At 41.0% G+C, this 13,569-nt stretch overlaps 1 protein-coding gene across 13 annotated transcripts in view; it reads right to left on the bottom strand.

The window, feature by feature from the left end:
* Positions 1-13,569, bottom strand: part of MYO9A (myosin IXA) — a 465,931-nt gene that overhangs the window by 449,979 nt on the left and 2,383 nt on the right. The window contains exon 1 of one of the 13 annotated variants that reach the window (XM_074965916.1): positions 6,411-6,460. The exons of the other annotated variants lie outside the window; for them this stretch is intronic. The gene's annotated coding sequence lies outside the window, so the exon portion shown is untranslated. Of the gene's footprint in view, positions 1-6,410; positions 6,461-13,569 lie in introns of those variants that run through there. 13 annotated transcript variants of the gene reach the window in all.

Raw genomic sequence — 13,569 nt, 5'->3', positions numbered from 1 at the left:
ACATTACATCAGTTTTCATATTAATGTACCACTGAGTCACAAGCGAACACGGATTGTCTACATCACCATAAGATCTTTAGGCTGGCACCCTATATAAAAGGCCCAAACAGGTGGAAAGGTAGATATGTTGAATAGCAGTTGACTGTCCATCATGAAATTTTACCAGATCAAGCTTTCACTTAAAGGTATGGCGTCAACTCGAAATCAAGTCATTTTCACAGCTGAATTAGAAGTGATTTTAGATATTATACTTGCTCCTGAGTTCCCTGCAAATTTTTGTGGTTTTACAATCATATTTTTAAAAACATTTTTCTCTTCTGTTGAGGAATGAAAAATCCCCACATATAGATGACACTAGAAAAAGAGAGTTCTCTGGTCTTTCACTTACAGTAACCTTAGATGTTACATGAAAGTTTAGAAAGTTAAAAATACTTCAAAAGCAGAAGATTTAAAGATTTAAATTTATGATGTCTCTTCATAGGCAAAAATGGAATTTGCAGACCATTTGTCAAAGAACTGATGTTTGTTTAAACATCATCTCTACCACATGTCTGCAGAAGTTCCTGAGAACTCTAGTGAAATGGAGAGAAAGAAGCAACAGAGATACTGAACAAGCTAGTCATCACATACACTTTGGGGAAAAAAAGATTATGCCCCTCTGAGAAGCTGAACACTCCAAAATAATTCATTTTAAAAAAGTTTGAAAGCTGAAGATTCAGTTAGGATGGTCTGAACACAAGGATTTCTAAAACTGTGATGTACGTTTATATGTAGCCTCATCAGACCAGAATGAACTTCTTATCCCTGAATAAGTAGACTTAAAAGGAAGTGAAAATTATTGAAAATAAAGAGGGCCCAGCAGGAAACATAAGACCTCTGATGTCACAGGTAAATAGTGAAGTGTCTTGCATGTCCACAGATGCTAAAAAGGCAACTTTTGTCATAATTGCAAGCATGGATTTGAATAACCCTGTGCTGAATTTAGTGTAAAAATGAATAGATACAGCCACTTCTGATCTAAGAACAATTAATTGCTCCCTGATCTCTTGGGGGATAGGGAACAGTTGGGAGTTCACTTCTGAGAATTCCTGTTCCTTTAGCACTTTGAGGATGGCTCGCATCTAAAAGAGCAGATGCACTACTTGCAGGAAAAATTCTCTCTAAAGACTGGTACTGAAAAAATTATGTTTGTGGGAGAGGAAAGGAACATTTTGTGAAATACAGCTTCCTTTCAGAATTCAGAGAAGTCAATGGTCATTTTTTTCAAAATCCAAACTTCTAGTAAACATTAAATTCTCCCTTTTACCAGATTAGTGAAATGAGAGAAAAAACTATAATTAGGACTCTTTTCCATAATTCTTATTCCAGAAGAAGGAATTAGAAGAGACCCATTCAGTGTGTATATAAATCCATTGGAAGGGCTAGTGAAGAAACATGAGCAATCGCTTCAATATGTCAATACGTTGCTCTATGTCTCTTATGTCTGATCCCCTGGGTGCAGTAGAGCAAATGAAAGTGTGTCTGTATGGGACTAGAGCTTGGGTGAGACAATCTCAAATCAAGATAAGAGTACGGTAACGTTGATAGGCTGGAAGAAAAAAAAATATCAGAAAAATTAGGTCAGCAACCCTGATTAAGGAAGTGCAGTCACTGTTTGAAATATGGGCTGTCGATGCTAGACTGTTCCTCCATACTCATGTTGGTGGAGTGATCAAAACATAGTCAAACTAAAGATTAGGTGATTAACATGTTTGCCGTGGGCCTGGAATTTGAGACCCCTTGGAAGCTGAAACTAAAAAGACCATATTCCCCTGGTGACTCCACTATCTGCCCTGACAACCTGTTAGTTTCCAGACAGAATTTAAGATGTTGGTTTTAATCTATAAAAACCATAGATGACCCTTAACCCTGACTATCCCACTACCACCACCAACCTGCACCATCTACCTGCCCACTTCTCCAACAAATACCCTCACAATTTTTCCTGCCATGCTTTGTGGAATGCACTACCTGAAGTAATTTATAAAGCTACTAAAATCATCCTTCAACCCTCCATTTGAGTCGCACTTATATTAAAAGGCAAACTATGTTGCCAGCAAAGAACAATGAGGCAGGTGGTCAGTAGGGATTACTGACATCAATATCTTCAATTTCTCTGTTTTAAAAAAAATTGGATTTGAAACCTGCTTATTACCACCTGGCTAGTATATGTAACCAAACGTTCCTATCACTGCTCTCCTCAACCACCCTCCCCTTTGCACTCTATCTATTATATTCACTTATTACAGCATGTCTTTATTTAGATAAGTTCTTCGGGTCTTTTAATGTGTTTGTACAACATCCAGCATAATAGGGGCCCCAATCCTGATTAGGGTTTCTGAGTACTAATACAACATAACAATGAATAATAATAAGGGACCTGGTTATCTTCAAGATAACATCTTTCCTTCTGCATTTGTGATCCTCAGAGGAGCTTGACCTTCTCTATTTTAAACCACAGGGACCATTTCTGTGGCACACCTATGACTTTTGAGCTCAATCCCTACCTCTCTTTGGCCCGGAGCCTAGAATTGTGAGCCTTAAAGACGCAATGTGAATACCATCTTTTTTCCATATTTTGGTAGAGGTCGTGATGAAGCAAGTAGGATGGAAAATAAGTCACAATTAAGTTATGATTATTATTGTGGAGAGCTATACATATGATTATATATTCTGTAGTGTATTTTAACTGTTTGAAAGCACACTGAGTAATGGAAGGATACTTTTATACAAATCAAAATAAAATACTACAAATGTCCATCAGTATAGACCTTGGCAGGGAGCTGCAGAGAGAGGAAGCCACTCTCGGACTTCGAAGGACTGCTGGAAGCCACTACCTGCTCACATGAGTTTGGGGGTTTTGAGGAAGTTGGGCAGAAAAAGCCTGAGACCTAGGCAACACTGTGCCTTTAAGAAGGGCATTCACAGTCATTACTCTCCTTTTATAAGGTTTGGGGTCCATCTCCAGAACAGAAGAAAATAAATGAAAGCAGATTAAATTATTATAGAAGTCTTAACGCTCAAAGTATCTGGCTTTAAAGAATGAATGCAACAAAGAATGCAGTTAGTGCAACATCATCCTTCAGTTTACAAAGGCAGAAAGTAAAACTGGGAAGAGATGGAAAGAGGGGCAAACAGGAGAGGTGGCCTGACCATCCCTAAAATCCTGTAGTTGCAGTTGCTATTTCCCAGTTTGAAAGATGGGGGTTGTTACTCAGCCTATATTAACTGGTAACATCCAGTGCATTGAAAAACTGTGGTTTTTAGCCATTGCCAGACAGTGAAGGAGAAGAACAACACAAAGGGAATGAGTAAGCAGAAAGCATCTCTCTTTGAAAACTGTATTCCCTATATATCAGAGTTAGAAATAAAACTGAATGCAATCTTTGGAAGACTTTCTTATTTCTCTCTCACACACACCTCCCTTCCTTTCCCTTCCCGCATTCCAAACCTCAAGTTTCAAGAACCTTACTTTACTGATAAGTTGTATAGAGAACATCTGAACCATTTGCTTAATTTTTATGACAATCAACATAAAGTAACTATATTGTAATCTATATACAATTTATTAATTCGCATTCTTATACAACAGCTACACACCTGAGAACATAAAGTGTCTCTTCCCCAATTCACAGGGAATGATGGACTACATGATCACTGATCACATCGTGCACCATCAGGATCTGAATCCTGATTCTTCAGGACCGCAGAAGAGACTTTTACGACTTGAACTAAAGGACTAATTACATTAGCTGGCAGAAGAAAGCTGTTATCCCACAGGAGGGGGAAGATAAACTGCTGGTGCCGTGTGCTAGGTGCAGGAGGTGATCAAGAGTACCACCCCCCTCTTCACACACTACCATGAATGAGGTGGGGGCTCTTACCCGAGGTGGTGTCCCCTGAGGTGGGATAGGACATTTGGCCCATGCATCAGATCAAGGGGAAGAACGTGGCCCAGTCCTGCAACATTGGAGCAAGAGTAGCTTGCTCCAACACACCCTCCGAAGCATTCCCAGTGTAATATGCACTGCTGCTGTAGAGGCAGCAGCGGGGGCCCAGCTCTTTAGAATTTAAGTGTACAGTTTTCCTGACAAATGCATATCACAGCAGGACAACTGTGATTTTTAACAGTTCATAATTCACCTAAATCTCAATAAAATTTCAAGGGACAAAGAAAAGGCATTTCGCTGTACCTAAGGTTTTCTCCCTGCTGAATCTCAAAGACCTGCTGCAAACAATGGAGATGTTACAGATTCTCAAAAAGTATCTCACAAGAATCTTTCATAATGGAAGGTGTCAGACAACCTAAATATAGAGTTCACTAACAGCTTCCCCTATAGTTAAATATATTAACAGTATCTGAGTCACAAGGACTACCAAAATAGGTTCTATGTGGTGCTAATGACAGACATTGTACATCCTCAGATTCCTTTGAAGTTAAATGCACTTAATTAAAAGGGCCTGACCTGATGATTAATTATAGTGTTCTGCACTACCAGAAATGTGGGAAATCTGGATTCTGTTTCCGGTCTCTGTCTCTTGCTCCTCAAGCCTGCAGGAGATGAGGTTGGCACAAAGGCAACTCTCTTAGTCCCTGTAGGGGAAAGAGAGCGTCATAATGTTCATAGCAACACCTCTGGCTGGCAGAGGAGCAGCATTAACAAGAGTCTAAAGGAAGTCCCACCGAGGTATCTTCAGCCAGAATGATGGTACCTGTACGGTAAAATCATGATGGAAAGGATTAAAGGGGGAGAATGCAACCCTGCTGAGACTAAAGGAAGTCTGATAACCTGCTTGAAAGGCAAATAAGCATTATACTAGGTGTTTGAATCTAGTAATGCCATCTTAATAAAGCTATCTTCCCTGAAAATAAAATTAAAAAACCTAAGGTAAAAAAAAACAGAGGTGGGATTTTGATGCTGGATAGTAATAAAGGATAAGCTATTTTTTTTTGTTTGTTTGTTTTAAAAGGTATCTATGGCAAGGACAGCCAGTTCTCATTTTACTTATAAAACTGCTTTATGGCTATCTGTCAGATAATCCCTCCCCACTACAAAAAATTTTAACAGAATAATTTGCATTTCAAATACATAGAGAAACATAGCTCTTAAAAAGTGTTTACACTTATTAAACCAGCAGTATTACATCTGTTCCTAATAATCTCAGTCACAATTCAATATTCATATAAGATCTAATAATTTGATATTTTCAACAAAGCCGCCTATCTGAAGCATCTGAGTTTATTTTAATTTGACCTATATCAAAGATTCCTAAAATATAAACTTGAAATATTAATACAATGCTTAATTTATAAGTACACCAAGATATTCAGCTATCTTATTACTATATTACTTGACAATATTAAGATATACAGAGATCCTTTACAAAAGACTATTCAATTTCCCTTTTTTCCTCCCCTCTTCATCATCTGGCATGAGCTGTGCATGTTTATTTTATTTATGGAATCTAAATCCTGAACACTTGTTCTTATAAAATACAATATATATGAAGTCTGTGGAAAAATCTAGCATAAATAAGAAAAAAGACTGACCATAAAAATTACCTCAATCTGGAAACAATTTCATCACATTGTTTCTGATATTCTATATACGCGTGCTTAGAAGTATTACTCTAATAGCACAATAAGAAACTCACTCACCCCTGACACTAGTGTAATGAGCTGTGATAACCCCAGAGTCACCTAACCTGAAAATTACAACTATGCATTTTTAAACCACATGTAACAGGAAGATCACACAATTAACAAGTTTTATCTCAGAGTACATTAACCATCTGCTTAAAATCAGAACCTATCATTTTGTTTTTCCCTAGAGGAATGCCAGGAGAAATCACAAAATTGAAATTTTAAGCCCTAATTCAAATACATATGCACATATTTATTTTAGCTGCAGGAGTAGTCCCATTCACTGCAGAGGAAGTGGTCACATGCACAATGCTATGCAAATACATGTTTGCAGGAATGAGGCTTTTTATTTTTAAGCAAAATAAAGGTCTGGCTTTCAGAGGTTGAAATCTGCACCATTTGGAAGATTAACTTTTGGAAAGAAACATGCAAGAGACGCAAACCATACACCAAATAAGTGTTTCAATACTTAGATACACCATAATCACATGTAAGAGCAAACAAATTTCTCTCCGATAGTTTTTATCGGACAGCTGTTTCTCCCAAAGCACTAAAAAAGACTTCATTTATTTATGCTTTTAAATATTTCATATTTAATTATAATTCCAGCTCATTTAGAAAGGGAATAATAGGTAGCTTGGGTAGAGGGGCCGACAGTTAAGATCGCCCAACACTTTCAACTAGAAGACTCAATTTTCAGTTGCTTCTAACTTTGCCAAATTCTTACCATTTTAGCTGAAATTTTCCACGCCACAGTGTCTGCCTCTGACTGTTTTTGGTTTGTTTGTTTTTTTTTTTTGGGGGGGGGGGGGGGAGGGAGGGAAATTTCAGCAAAAATATTTCAGCTGTTTTTGAGAACAAGTTCAGGCAAAATATTTTCCTTTGCCCATGTTAAAAACAAGTTCTTAAGACTGTTTCATTAGTTCTTGTGCCTCCATATTTTGCAGCAGGGACTTGAAGTTTCGCAAGGGATGGCCTTTGCATCAAGACGTGCCTTTTGTTGTTCCCATTAAAAAAAATCCAAGTTGGCCAAGTTAAAAGTCTCAGTTCACATATGCCCAACAAAGAATTGTTACAGTTTGGCAGCTAAAGTCTCTGAAGATTATTCTGTACTGGGTATGTTCTAGCCCAGGGGTGTAGGGATTCAACAGGACTTTCTCTGCAATTACTCCTCATAGCTGCCAGGAGCTGCTGTGGTGCCAGACACGGAGACTGTCTCCCCTGTGCTCTCAATGCTATCCCTGCTGGCACCCCGTTAGCATGGAGGAGGACTCATCCCTGACTTGAATGCAGAGGGAACAAGATCCAGATTGGGGCAAGGAAAGTGGTCCTGTGTAAAAAAAAAAATTGTATGAGAGTCTTTAATTACATGACATCATAATGCATATACCCCCAAGGGAGCTGAATTAAGATAGCACAGGCTACCTTAATTCTCACATTTCCTAACTTTTGAGAGCTTGACTTTGCAACCTTAACATTCTTTTAATAGTTTGTGTGTAATTATGATTTATATTGACTAAAATTATCGTAATTATCCTAGACTAAAAAATAATTTAGACGCACAACAATTATATTTGTCAATCCAATCTGGAAAGTTTAGTGAAAATTTTTCTAATATCCCTACTTACTGAAGTTTTAGCTGGTACATATAGATGTCAGCACGTTCAGATTTTACCAGAAACAGGTCTATTGTTTGTATTAATTTCCTGCTGACCTCTTCAAATTACAAAGAGCTGTTTTTTTGGTGTAAATGAAGGACTGAAAAATAAAACTTTATAAGCCATAATTGCAATACTGTTCCAAAGGGAAAAACAACTAAAATGTACTGTACTTTTTAACTACATACAATAATGCGTAACGTAATTAACTATACATTACATAATATAAATTTTTGATCATCTATTTTAATAACAGAATCAAATGACCCATGCTGAAACTGAGTTTTGATTCAGTTTACTTGAAAGCTGTTTCAAAGTTGCTATTTTTGATTGATGGGATCCAGGCCTCACACATGAATCATCTTTATTAAATGGCATTAATTTAGCCTTATCCGGCTCTGTACCAACCGGAAAGCTCTATGAACCAAAATTTCTAATTTTCATAGAAAATCCAGATTATAATCTGGTTGGTGCTGAGCCAGCAGGCTCCCTATATGACTCCAGGGGACTCCCTGGAAGCAGCAACATGTCCCTGCTGCTCCTAGGTGGAGGAATAGCCACAAGTGGTTTGGAGTGCAGGAGGGGAAGCAGGACTGGGGGTTCGGGTGTGGGAGGGGATGCGGGCATGGGCTCTGGGAGGGAGTTTGGGTGCAGGAGGGGGTTCGGGGCAGGGAGGTGGGGTGCAGGAGGGGGCTCAGGGTGCCGGATCCAGGCAATCCTCACCTCGGGAGGCTCCCCGCAAACGGTGATCTGTCCCTGCTGTTCCTAGGCTGAGGCGTGACTAGGCAGCTCTGCGCACTGCCTCCACCCACAGGCACCGCCCCCACAGCTCCCATTGGCTGTGGTTCTCGACCAATGGAAGCTGTGGAGCCAGCGCTCAGGGGAGGGGCAGCACGCAGAGCCTCCTAACCGTGCATCCAGCTAGGAGCAGCAGGGACAGGTTGCCGCTTGCGGGGAGCCACCCAAGGTGAGCGCCCCTGAGATACAGCACCCAGAAACCCCTTCCGCGCCCCAACCCCCCGCACTCACCCAAACTCCCTCCCACGCCCTAACCCCCAGCCCTGCACCCAACCTCCCTCCCTCTTAGTTAACCAGAAGTTTTCACTTACCGGCACCCCCCATTCCCTCAACATGCTGGATAAAAAGATTTTACTGTACTTCCATTGTGACCACTATCAGTATAACACTGAAAAAAACTAGAGGGATATAGGTTTATTAGCTGGGTCTCAAAGTTCACAAATTAGTCACCTGCCCTTACAGAAAATAAGCAACAAACATTTATGAAAACACTAGTACATACAGAGTATATTTAAACCCAAGAATTAAGATACTAACTACTATTCTTCTCTGACAGGGTAACAAGTCTTGTGAATGGAGGGACACAGTAGATGTCATACATCTCAACTTTAGTAAAGCTTTTGATACGATCTCACATGACTTTTTCATAAATGAACTAGAGAAACATAGCCTAGACCAGGGGTGGGCAAACTTTTTGGTCCGAGGGCCACATCGGGGTACAAAACTGTATGGAGGGTAGGGAAGACTGTGCCCCGCAAACAGCCTGGCCCCCACCCCTGTTCACCCCCTCCCACTTCCCACCTCCCTCTGAATCCCTGACCCATCCAACCCCCCCTGCTCCCTGACTGCTCTGACCCCTATCCACACCCCCGCCCCCAACAAGCCCCCCGGGACTCCCATGCCTTATCCAACCCCCACCCCCATTCCCCAACCCCTGATCACCCCATCCAACTGCCCCGTGACTGGCCCCCAGGACCCTTCACCGCCCCCTGCTCCCTGTCCCCTGACTGCCCCCCAGGACCCTCGACCCAATGCCCCCACCGCCACGCGCGCCACCGCCGCCCCCTTACCGTGCCGCTCAAAGCGGCAGGAGCTCGCTGCCTGGGAGGGAGAACAGCGGGGCTAGCCTCCCCGGCCGGGAGCTCAGGGGCCCAGCAGGATGGTCCTGCGGGCCAGATGTGGCCCGCAGGCCGTAGTTTCCCCACCTCTGGCCTAGACAAACCTACTATAAGGTGGATACACAACTGGCTGGAAAACCATACTCACAGAGCAGTTGTTAATGGTTTGCAATCAAGTTCAAGGGGCATATCTAGTGGGGTCCCGCAAGAATCTGTCCTGGGTCCAGTTCTATTCAATATCTTCATAAATGATTTGAATAATGGCATAGAGGGTACACTTATAAAGTTTGCAGATAATATCAAGCTGGGAGGGGTTGCAAGTGCTTTGGAGGACATTTTGAATTCTAATCCTGATCTTAACAAATGAGAAATGGTCTGAAATAAATAGTATGAAATTCAATAAGGACAAATGCAAAGTACTATACGTAGGAAGGAATAATAGACTGCACAAATACAAAATGGGAAATGACTGCGTGGAAGGAGTAGTGCAGAAAAGGATCTGAGGGGTATAGTGGATCACAAAGTAAATATGGGTCAGTAATGTAATACTGTTGCAAAAAAAAAAGTGAACATCAGTCTGGGATATATTAGTAGGAGTTTTATAGGCAAGACACAAAGTAATTCTTCCATTCTACTCAGCACTGGTAAAGTCTCAGCTGGAGCACTGCGTCCAATACCAGGCGCCACACTTCAAGAAAGATGTGGACAAATTGGAGAATCCAGAGGAGAGCAACAAAAATTATTAAAACATGACCTCTGAGGAAAGATTTTAAAAATTGGGTTTGTTTAGTCTGGAGAAGAGAATACTGGGAGAAACCTTGGAAGAGGCTGTTCTGCATGCCTGCTACAATAGGAACTGTGGAAGGGCAGCCCAGAGTAGGGTTCATGTACCCTGACACAGCAATAGTCCCTATGGACAAGTGCAAATTTAATTCTCAAGTGAAAAAAAAAGACATGGTAAGCAAGATTAATACATACATTTATGATCTCTAAAGGAAATTTTAGTTATCTAACTCTATATTCGAACACTAAAGGAGGGATGCTCTGCAGTTGAGTACAGAGTGATGGGGCAGCCTCATTGACATACACACCTGTTTAATTACAGGCATGTAGTCTGTTTAAGTGTTTGCAGGATTGGTGCCTTAGTCTACTCCAGTCGTCATCTTGAGGATGTGCAAAACCCTTTTGCTATATAAAATTTGCTGGAGTTGAGGAAGAAAAGATTCACAATCCAATTCCTAGCACTTCACTGGGAAAACTGAAACAAAGGTTTAAACTATATTTTGAAATATAAAGTTTTACAATCTCCTAATTACATCACTGAACTTAACTGTAGACAGTGACTTTCAGTAATCAACTTCACAAGTCAACGCAGAGCACTAAATTTTCTTCTTATATCTGAGCTTTAATTCACTTTCTCCAATACTTATCTTTACATAATATTCTTCACTAGGCTTGCTCCTATCCTCTAGGTGTGGCCAAACCGTGACTTGTGAGCCACATGCGGTTCTTTCACAGTTAAAGTGTAGCTTGCGGATCCCCACCATGCTTCTTCCCTATTCTCCACCTACCAGACTTTGTGGGGGAACTCGAGCCTTCTGCCCTCCGGCAGGGTGATGCAGATAAGGGCTTCTGCCCTGCAGGGAGGGGAGCCTCCAGGCTCCATGGGGCAGGTTGTGCATGTCTTGCTCTCAAACTTCTGAAGATTATTGTATGTGGCTTGGAGGGTCAGTAAGTTTGGCCACCCCTGCTCTATTGTGTAGTACCAGTATAGAGCAGACACTGCCTGCTAGTCTGATAGTCACAATAACATACGCTACAGCAAACCATCCGAAAGCCGTGATTACTTGTGGTCTTATTCTAAATTACTAGTCTCAACATGACCTCAGGGTATGAAATGTAACTATATGAAATGAGGGCTGCCAAAATATTCATAAGCAAGCCCGTTCCAACAATAAAAGGACAAGGACAGCTAGATATTGTAAAAACTCCTCTATATCACTTAAGTTAGACTGACACTACAGCAAATCCTGTTTGGGGATTCTTTTTTTCCTAAAGCAAAGCAGACATTTTTCTACACACAAGAAAAATTCTAGAACGGGGTCAGCAACCTTTCAGAAGTGAAGACTCAGCACACCATTTATTCACTCTAATTTAAGGTTTTGCGCGCCAGTATTTTTGTATATAATTTACAAGTTTTTAGAAGGTCTCTTTCGATAAGTCTTTAATATACAACTAAACTATTGTTGTATGTAAAGTAAATAAGGTTTTTAAAATGTTTAAGAAGCTTCATTTAAAATTAAATTAAAATGCAGAGCCCCCCCGGTCTGGTGGCCAGGACCCAGGCAGTGTGAGTGCCACTGAAAATCAGCTGGCGTGCCGCCTTTGGCATGTGTGCCACAGGTTGCCTACCCCGTGCTAGAATAATGAAAAGAATAGCTTTTTTTAACCTAGAAGAACAGTACTCAAAACTCTGGTGAAGTATTAAGGTACCTTTCATGCTGGAAGTTAAGTACTGTACATTAAGAATATTGCATTTATTGAAAATCAGGATATTTCATCTAAATTAGAGGCTAAAAGAGGTTTACATGCAGCTCTTATTTATTAGCATTACAGTCTATTTTTATTGCAATTGCTAAATAACTAAAATGAATAATAGCAAAGGCCATCACAATACGTATTATCGAAGTTTGGCACCAGAGCTATGTCTATGCTAGAAGTTTTACAAAAATTTTCCCCATTGCTGTTATTATACAGATCTACTGGTGGCAGCAACACTGGAGACCATAGGACAGTGGTTCTCAAACTTTTGTACTGGTGACCCCTTTCACATAGCAAGCCTCTGAGTGAGAAATTAAAAACACTTTTTTTTACATATTTAACACCATTATAAATGCTGGAGGCAAAGCAGGGTTTGGGGTGGAGGATGACAGCTCGCGACCCCCGTGTAATAACCTCATGACCCCCTGAGGGGTCCTGACCCCCAGTTTGAGAACCCCTACCCTAGGACAAGACTCCCCACAGGCAACAGTGTTTAATATCTTATCGAACCCTATCCAAAATAGATCTGACACAGTATTTACAATACCAACATTCACCTCATTCCTTGTCTATGCTAGCTTTCCTATTAGTTTCAGAGTAGCAGCTGTGTTAGTCTGTATTCTCAAAAACAAAAGGAGGACTTGTGGCACCTTAGAGACTAACACATTTATTTGAGCATAAGCTTTCGTGAGCTACAGCCCACTTCATCGGATGCCTTCCTTGTTTTAGAGACTTGAGTGTTTCCATATCGGTGGATGGAGATATGGTTGGGCTGGGGGCTGGCTGGAGGAGCCCAACCACTGATAACCTTGCGAGCTGCTTAGCCTTTTTGGGTGGTGGGAGGTGCATTGATTCCAGGGATGGAGAACTCTGCTGGGGACTCCCACCCCTTCATAAACACTCTAGGAATGGGAGCTCCCATTCGAGCGCTGCGTGGGGGGTTTCTTTAGACAGCACCGCTGCTCGCTATTGCTCTACGGTGCGTGACGGTGAGCAAAGGGTTTGGGGCGGCTGAGAGTTGGTCTGCATCTCGCTAAGGAGCCTTGGTGCCTGTTCCAGCACATGAGGCTGATTGTGCGATGCCTGAAGGGCCAGGGGGAAACATAACCACCATTTCCACTACAGCCTTCAGCTGGTGATTCTTGAAGGCTGGTAGGGTAGGTGGTGTGGAAGGAGCCATGTTCCCTTGAGCAAAGGATGCTGTAGGGTACAGGTGGCCAAAGAGCAGCCTGCATGTGTCGCACCACTGTGCCCATCTGAGTGGCAGTGAAGTGAGCTGTAGCTCACGAAAGCTTATGCTCAAATAAATTTGTTAGTCTCTAAGGTGCCACAAGTACTCCTTTTCTTTTTTCCTATTAGTGTTTTCAATCATGGGAAATTCTCCTAACTCAACACACCTCAAAAAAAAAAAAAAAACCAACACTAGTGTTGAAAAGTCCTCGACTGTTTTTTCATTGAGAATACATTCTATTCACAAATCTACATTTTACACCTCTATTTACTCTTTTAAAAAAAGTTTAAATCACAGAACACCTCTATACTAACCATGCCCTAATGAAAATAACATTAGTGTTTACATAATGTAAGTCAGAAAAAAAAAGACAAACACTGAATCCTCCTCCCACCCTTAATTATGAGTGAGAAGACTAATATTTTGATAAGGCATTAAAGGCAAAAAGATAGCTTATTTTACAGTCTGCATAGTCATTTTACCTTAAACATCACATAAGCTTGCTTCACAAAAACTACAACGCTCAATGAAGACTCAAAA

Source organism: Natator depressus, chromosome 10 (genome assembly GCF_965152275.1).
Source record: "Natator depressus isolate rNatDep1 chromosome 10, rNatDep2.hap1, whole genome shotgun sequence".
In the NCBI taxonomy this organism is placed as follows: Eukaryota; Metazoa; Chordata; order Testudines; family Cheloniidae; genus Natator; species Natator depressus.
Note: the sequence above shows the minus strand (reverse complement) of the source record. Positions and strands in the feature narration are given on the sequence as shown.